Source organism: Mytilus galloprovincialis, chromosome 14 (genome assembly GCF_965363235.1).
Source record: "Mytilus galloprovincialis chromosome 14, xbMytGall1.hap1.1, whole genome shotgun sequence".
In the NCBI taxonomy this organism is placed as follows: Eukaryota; Metazoa; Mollusca; class Bivalvia; order Mytilida; family Mytilidae; genus Mytilus; species Mytilus galloprovincialis.
This window is the reverse complement of record NC_134851.1, coordinates 41,474,893-41,482,865: the sequence shown is the minus strand read 5'-3', so window position 1 is coordinate 41,482,865 and position 7,973 is coordinate 41,474,893. Positions and strand designations below refer to the sequence as shown.

The window sequence follows — 7,973 nt, the reverse complement described above, 5'->3', positions numbered from 1 at the left end:
CATGGTTGAAGGCTGTAGAATGACCCATAATTGCTAAATCCAAGACATTGTGATTCGTTTTGATGGTTGTCTCATTGGCAATCATACCACATCTGACACCTGTTGTCTGGTTGTTTATACATTTTTTATAGTAAACTTTAACTGATAAGAAACAATGAATAAATAATATATATCAATTATATCATGCTGACTCAATAAACCTGACTATGCAGTATGGGTACTTCTCAAACGACCATTCAGTGAACTGGATATAGTTGTAAATTTCTGTGTTGTCTCCCTGGCAATCATCATGATCATACCACATCTTCTTATTCTTATATAAAAAGTTATAATTACCTCAGACAACTTTACAATCTTTACTACACATTTAATTCTTCAATAATCATTTTCAGCCTGAAAAAGAAAGAATGACAAATTAACAATGCAACTTTCAGGTTAATTTAACATTATTGAATAAATTCACAGTAGGGTATATGAGGGTTGTTTTTCACTATTTATTACATCACTGTTTATGATTCCTTGTATTCCTTAGAATGTCAGTTTAAAGCAGTTGATCACTTCTGATTTGATGAAACAATTTATCTTTAATCTGACCTACATTCATCTGAAATAAAATAAGTTAAAATGTCATTTTGCAACTTGCAATGTCATCAAAAATATATTTCAATATATATGTAATATCTAAAAGTGTTAATATACACATATCCGTCTTGTTCAATGTTGTATGTTTCTTATATATAAACTCATCATAGAAACCAGGACTAAATTTAGTATACACGCCAGACGCGCGCCTCATCTACAAAAGACTCACCAGCAACGCTCGAATCCAAAAAAGCCAAAAAGGCCAAATAAAGTACGAAGTTGAAGAGCATTGAGGACCATATTTCCTAAAAGTTTTGCCAAATACAACTAAGGTAATCTATGCCTGAGGAAGAAAAGCCTTTGTATTTCAAAAAAATTCAAAAATTTTGTAAACAGTAAATTTATAAATATAACAATATCAATGACAATTCATGTCAGCACAAATATATATTACATCTTCATGATCTTCAATGTAAAAAACATTAATAATTTACCTTTTTGCATATGTCATGTATGTATGCTGCCATTAATTTATAAAAGATGTAAAAGTTAAGTTTTACATCTATAATGAGATTATAATGGTTATCATGTTTATATTCAGTGCAACAGGATCTTATGATTTTTTCTTGAATTACACGTAGTAATGTTAAATGAACAAGGAAGTGTTACTATTTTAGAATCCAGGGATTAAAAAAAGTTTCAACTTTGGTCCACTGGGTTCATTAATTGATATAATACTGCAAATAGTATTTGAAATCAAGCCAATCTTAATGTGTAGAAGTTCAGCTAAAAGGAATGTTACACTAAACTCAGAACTATTTAATTGAACCAAAATTTTAAAAATGTACATCCGTTATTACTGCACAACTATACATATGTTTAAGGGGCCAGCTGAAAGGATGCCTACAGGTGCAGGAGTTTCTCGCTACATTGAAGACCCATTCAGGTGGCCTTCAGCTGTTTTCTGCTCTATGGTCGGGTTGTTGTCGCTTTGACAAATTCCCCATTTCCTTTCTCAATTTTACAAGACTGACATTGAAAGCCAGTAGCATCTGAACTAGGATAGGCACATAAATGTGGATGGGTTTAACATGTTTTGCAAAATTTCAACACCCCCTCGCCCCCCCCCAAAAAAAAGTCCTTTAGCCAATGTATTATAAACAAACACACAGCATTATGCACAGTGAAACTAAGTTTCAAAAAGTCAGAGTATAATGTTCAAATGTTTGTCTCTAATATTTAATTAACTGTGCATTTGTATTCAGATATTGCAGATCAAATTTATTTGTTCATTGTTTAATCATACGTTTTTTGATTGAGTTAAGTCTGCCAATTGATATTTTATCGTATGTTTTTCTTTGTTGTGATGTTATGCTATTGTTTCAGAAAAAGGGAGAAGGTTTGGATCCATTAAAACGTTTAATCCCGCTGCAAATGTTTGCACCTGTCCTAAGTCAGGAATCTGATGTACAGTAGTTGTCGTTTGTTTATGTAATATATACGTGTTTCTCGTTTCTCTTTTTGTTTATATAGATTAAACCGTTGGTTTTCCCGTTTGAATGGTTTTACACTAGTAATTTTGGGGCCCTTTATAGCTTGTTGTTCGGTGTGAGCCAAGGCTCTGTGTTGAAGGCCGTACTTTAACCTATAATGGTTTACTTTTTAAATTGTTATTTGTATGGAGAGTTGTCTCATTGGCACTCACACCACATCTTCCTATATCTAAATAGGTTACCAAAAAAAAAACCAAGAAAAATAACAATGATATTACTATAAATTAACAAAGGATTACTAGCATGTAGACTTTTACTAGCACTATAGATGTATATGCATCTTCCCAACCTGGCAGTCTGATTAAATCCAGCCCCTTATATCCACTTGTACTTTTGTACAAACACAATCGGGTATTAAGGGCTGGTTTTAATCAGACTGCTTCCAAATGGTCAAATTTGATTTACATAATACAAATGTAAAAGGGGACAAAAAAAATAATGAAAATCCTTGTGACTTTTATTAAGGCATCACACACACATTTGGTTTCTGGTCAGACTGGTTGATAATTGTCTCATGCACAATCAAACCACATTTTCTTATTTTCATATCAAACACAGGACAGAACGCACTTCATTGCACTTAATTAATCATTGTTAATACACATACAAAACTCATGTCTTAATATGTTTTTGGTTTGATTTAATGCAATAATATTATGAATATGTAAAATCTAATCTCAGTTTGCCCTTGTGGGTTTTTCTAACATGTGTAAAATTTATAGCTTGGAGTTCCGTGTGAGCCAAGGCCCTGTGTTGAAGGCCGTACCGTGACCTTTAATGGTGTACTTTTATAAATTGTTACTTGGATGGAGAGTTGTCTCATTGGCACTCAAACAACATTTTCCTATATCTACTTATTACTAAATATATATAGCCTCCAGTTATTTAATGCAATAGTCATACATGTATTTTATGCAAAAACGGTAAACAACAAAAAATTGAGATACTTACAATAGCATTGTGGTTCATTGATTTTCTTTGCTGCAAATGATTGCGCAACTTTACAGGTAAAATTTGTACTTTTATTCTAGGTTGAATATGTTTTACAGTTGAGTAAATTAATCAATCTTTTACGCATTTCCTTATACATGTTTTTACAGAGACTAAATTAAAACATCACTTTCATGACTTTGTTATTCTAGAGTTCATTAAAATCGAGATTATCATCTTAATGAATTTGAATTAACCATTAACTAACTTAACTAAAATGCAGTTTAGAATGAGTGTGATTCATATAAGTTCTGTACTTTAATCTATTTGTGGTTTTCAGAGGGAGGCATCTATTTTCAGAGGGAGGCATCTCTGCATCTGCGTATAGTGTTATTTTTCAAAATATATAGTTGATTGATTTTTGTTAGCTTAATGTCCAGATTCAAGTATTCCTTGCTTATGAGAAAACGGCAAAAAATATAAATAGAACAAATAGAACATGTGTAGTGTACAAGTGGTACATTTTGTGCAAATGATGTGTACATGTTATCTGTAAAAATTTTCTTAAACAATTAACTGGCGTGCAATTTAATAACTCAAATTTCTTATTCTACATATTCTATAACCTAAATTTTGAAACATTAAGTTTTAAGAGTCCAGTGGCATAACGCTTGGGTTAGATCAGCTGGGTTAGATTCTATATATTTGAGTGTGGCCTTTGTTAGTCTTGAAAGATTTTTAATTTTAGTTTCTTGTGTATAATTCAGAGTTTAGTATGAGGTCCATTATCACTGAACTAGTATGCATATTTGTTTAGGAGCCAACAGAAGGACACCTCCTGGTGCGGGAGTCATGGTTTATATGATGGTAATAATATAAATCAACAAAAAAGTGTTAATATTTGACTCATTCCTCATTTCCATTCTCAATTATACCATGTTTATGTTAACACGGTTAAGCTTGACGTACTGAACATATAAATATTTATAAAAACAGTAAGATGTTTCCATATGATGATGTTATCAATAAATTTAAATTGTAATTATATAAACCATGAAATTATCATGATTATTCAAAGTAAAATGATTATACTTTTGTACATACATGTAAGAATTATAATAATATATCTTCATAACTGCAAATACATTATAGTAACATAAACATGATAAACATGATAAAAGTTTTAAAAAAAATCTTACTGAAATTTTATCATGATTATTTTTATCCTGGATTGTTGATTTTCTTCATCACATTGAAATGATAATGTATTTAATAATAATTATTTCTACAGGTAAAATTGGTATTTATATCCTGATTCATATATTTATACAGTAACCTTAAATAAACTAATAACTCTTGAAATATTCCCAGTTCACAAAAGAAATTTAAAAATTCATTTGGTTATTTTATTGATTGATTACAGTTTGTTTTGCATCCAGTGGCAAGTATTTCATGAATGTAAAGATGATCTTGGTTTTTTTTTAAATAAATATCAAAAGAATATCAAAAGATTATTATTTTTTATATAATTAAAGTGCTGGTAAGCACTGGATGGTAAAGATTGCTTGAATTAACCAGTGGGAATTAAAATTGAACAATGCATTGTATAAAGAGGGGGGTAGGTCAGGGGTCCTGATCCTGAAATCCTGGGCTTTAAAATACGAAATCAGGAGGTCCCAAATTTAAATAAATTTAATCCTGACATCCCGAAAATTCATAAAAAGAATTCCCAGATCCCAAAAGGGTCAATCCCGATATCCCAAGCTTAAAAACACTCGATCCTGGAGTCCTGATAAAGGTCCTATCCCCCCTTTGTAAAGCACAGGTAGTAAGTGATTCATCTACAATTCTGGAGAAAGGAAGATAACTCTAATTTGAAAGATTACTTAACAATGACATCATTGATATTTTTAGAACAGATATGACATGTAAATGTAGATTCCTGCACCTTACAGAAGTTACAGATATATATGTAACATCATTTTGTAATTTGAATGTCTAATATAAAAAAGAAGATGTGGTATGATTGCCAATGAGACAACTGTCCACAAGAGACCAAAATGACACAGACATTAACAACTATCATACTATAGGTCACTGTACGGCCTTCAACAATGAGCAAAGCCCATACCGTATGAGCATATATTTTATTGATAAATATTTTGCAATGATCATTGCACTACATTTTGTTTACATGTATCTCCAGGGGTCAAAATTAACTTGTAGCTTGGCTACTGGACTTGAAAATCAGTTAGCCCAGGCAACAAGTTAATCATGTTAATAGCCCACTTTATTTCACTATCACTGGTTAAAGGCGGCAAAGCCGGCTGAACTTGCTAGGGGGAGCATTTTAGACTTAAAATCCTGTATTCTGAGCATAACTGGAGGTGATTTAGATGCTTGGGAAAACGTAAATTGTGTCTTATTTTTGTTGACTTTAATCAAATTTCTTTTGTTTCACTGATATTATTTCATTACAAGCTACAAATGTATTGTCATCGAGGAGGCTCGAGGGTATAAAAATTTCAGAAAAAAATTAAACATTTGTTTTTCATTACAAATTTTATTCATTACCTTTTGCATGTTTTGTAGTTGTTACTTTATCATATGGTACAAAAACATTCAAAACAATTAATTCGTGTTGACCCCAGATGACTTTTAACATGTTTAAAATGTAAACATCATTGAAAAAGTTCCAAATTATCTCCCTTTGGTGGAAAAATGCAATTTTTTGGCTTTAAAATTGAAATAACTCTTTAAAGTTTTAACTCATCGGTGACCTATATTTTTTAATATAATTTTGATATATGCTGTACTTAAACTAAATTATTGTAAAATTTGAGCGATTTCTGTAATAATTTTTTTTTTTTATTTCAAAATTACCTTTATTTCTCAGTTCAACAGAAAAAAAACGCTTCTACAAAGATGTATGCTTCTTTCGAAGGCAGATTGTGAGCGCAAATGAACGGTGACCCCATTTTTTAATTTTATTTTTCTATTAACTATAAGATAAAGTTCATTTATTGAAAAATATAGAGAAATCCTATATAAATGATTTAGACCCGCGAACCCCTTAAGTCAGTACCATTTATAGGGTTTTGATTGCATTCAATCTTTACACCATAACTAATGATGATATTAAGGGGGTAGACCTTGGTTCAGGGAGATAACTCTTTAAATCAGTTATGCGTTTGTAAAAGTCAAGTTTTGTCAATGAATTTTAAGCATTTACCTGAAACAGATTGGAAATAATCTGTGTATCCAAGAAGCTTAGAACATATTTATGAAAATGGCTGACACAAACGTACTGATGATTTTAAGAGTTATTTCCCTTAACCTTGGTCTACCTCCTTAAGTGTCAACTTCTGGAAGTGTAAACATATTCTGTTCAAATAGTTGGGACTGTCGTGTTGCTCATAATTCAATAGATATCATCATGTGATGTGTTTTCGTACTAATAACAATTTTCACTGCTTACTGTTTTCAGTGTTGAGTTTTTATTCAGGTGTTTACTCAAATTTGATAAGCATGTCCTATTGAATGATTTTAGGTATCGATTTTTTTTTTGTGAAGGCGTTCTACGATTTTTAACCGTTTCCGATTACTTTGCGATTTTCATTTGTCAAAATAACGGTGTCATATGTTTTCGTATGAATTAAAAATTGGATCAGTTCACGGACAAGAAATGAAATATAATCCAGAAATTAGTATTTTCTAAAGTCGTGGTTCTGGTGATCGCTTGAATCATAATAAAGGTTATTCAATACTTTTCAGTACATTTTTTACTAGAAATAAATAGTAAATAGTTTTAGGTTGGTGTTTCATAAACTGAAATTGTTACATTTTTATTTATTTCTGATTGACACTTGGTTTCTAAAAAGGACATTATTTTTTTTGAAAACAAAATGCAGTTTTTAAAATTTAGGGTTTACTTAATGTAAAAAGTTAAGACTGTTTTCATCTTCGTGTATCAAGGATGTATAAAAAGAATTGTCAATAAAATATTGAATAAATGGATTTTGAACAGCCATTTTATATAAGAACCATGATAATTTTAACGCGCTTGTTTGTAATAAAAATGACCAAAAAAACACATGAAAGTCACATGTCTTGAAGATCTGATGTCGGGCAGGCAGACGATATAGCTATACTTCTGGTAACTCCTCAGAATATTGCTAAACAACTATTCTAGTGTGCCATATTTTTGGCATTGAATAAAAATGGCTAATCTGGTCAGTTTTATTAAATTTGTTCTAGCGTCTTTTAAAACGACTTTGAATATGTTCTAAAGATGTCAAATTATAGTGTTGTTGTTGTTCCAAATATAGAAACCGAATAACCCGCCACAACATACGCGTGTGAAATCGAAACCGATGAAATATGGATGATACAAAAACATACGACATACGAAAACATATGAAACGACGATAATAGAGGGTTGTATATGGTGGGTACCTGCACAGAAAAATGTGAAAGAAAATTGCCATTTCACAATGAACGAATAATTAAAAATATCTTGTACATTGATCTTTTTACCAATTTCACGAAACACTTGAAAAACAAACATTTTTCACGGCTGCACATAACATATAGGCAAAACATGTTGCAGGAAAATAACCCTTTAGGGAGCCACCATTTGATTTTTAGGGGGGGGGGGGGGGGGGGGGGGGCTAGGATGAAATTTGAAAAAAAAGGCAGGGCAGGATTTTGAGTAAAAAAAAAAGGCAGGATGAGTAACTTGGCAAAAAAAAAAGGCAGGATGACAATTCTTGTAAAAAAGTCAGGATAAGCTAAGAAAAAAAAGGCAGGACCGAATAGACTGAAAAATAAAAAGGCAGGACAGAGATTACAAATTAAAAAAAAGGCAGGACACAATTTTTCATCCTAGCCCCCCCCATAAAAATCAAA

At 31.3% G+C, this 7,973-nt stretch overlaps 1 protein-coding gene across 2 annotated transcripts in view; it reads right to left on the bottom strand.

Annotated features, from left to right (window-relative positions):
- Positions 1-7,973, bottom strand: part of LOC143058937 (alsin-like) — a 60,772-nt gene that overhangs the window by 52,425 nt on the left and 374 nt on the right. Inside the window, exons 1-2 of one of the 2 annotated variants that reach the window (XM_076232413.1) lie at positions 502-591; positions 337-393 (exon numbers count right to left, since the gene is read on the bottom strand). The gene's annotated coding sequence lies outside the window, so the exon portion shown is untranslated. Of the gene's footprint in view, positions 1-336; positions 394-501; positions 592-7,973 lie in introns of those variants that run through there. The other variant, XM_076232414.1, reaches the window with a different exon arrangement.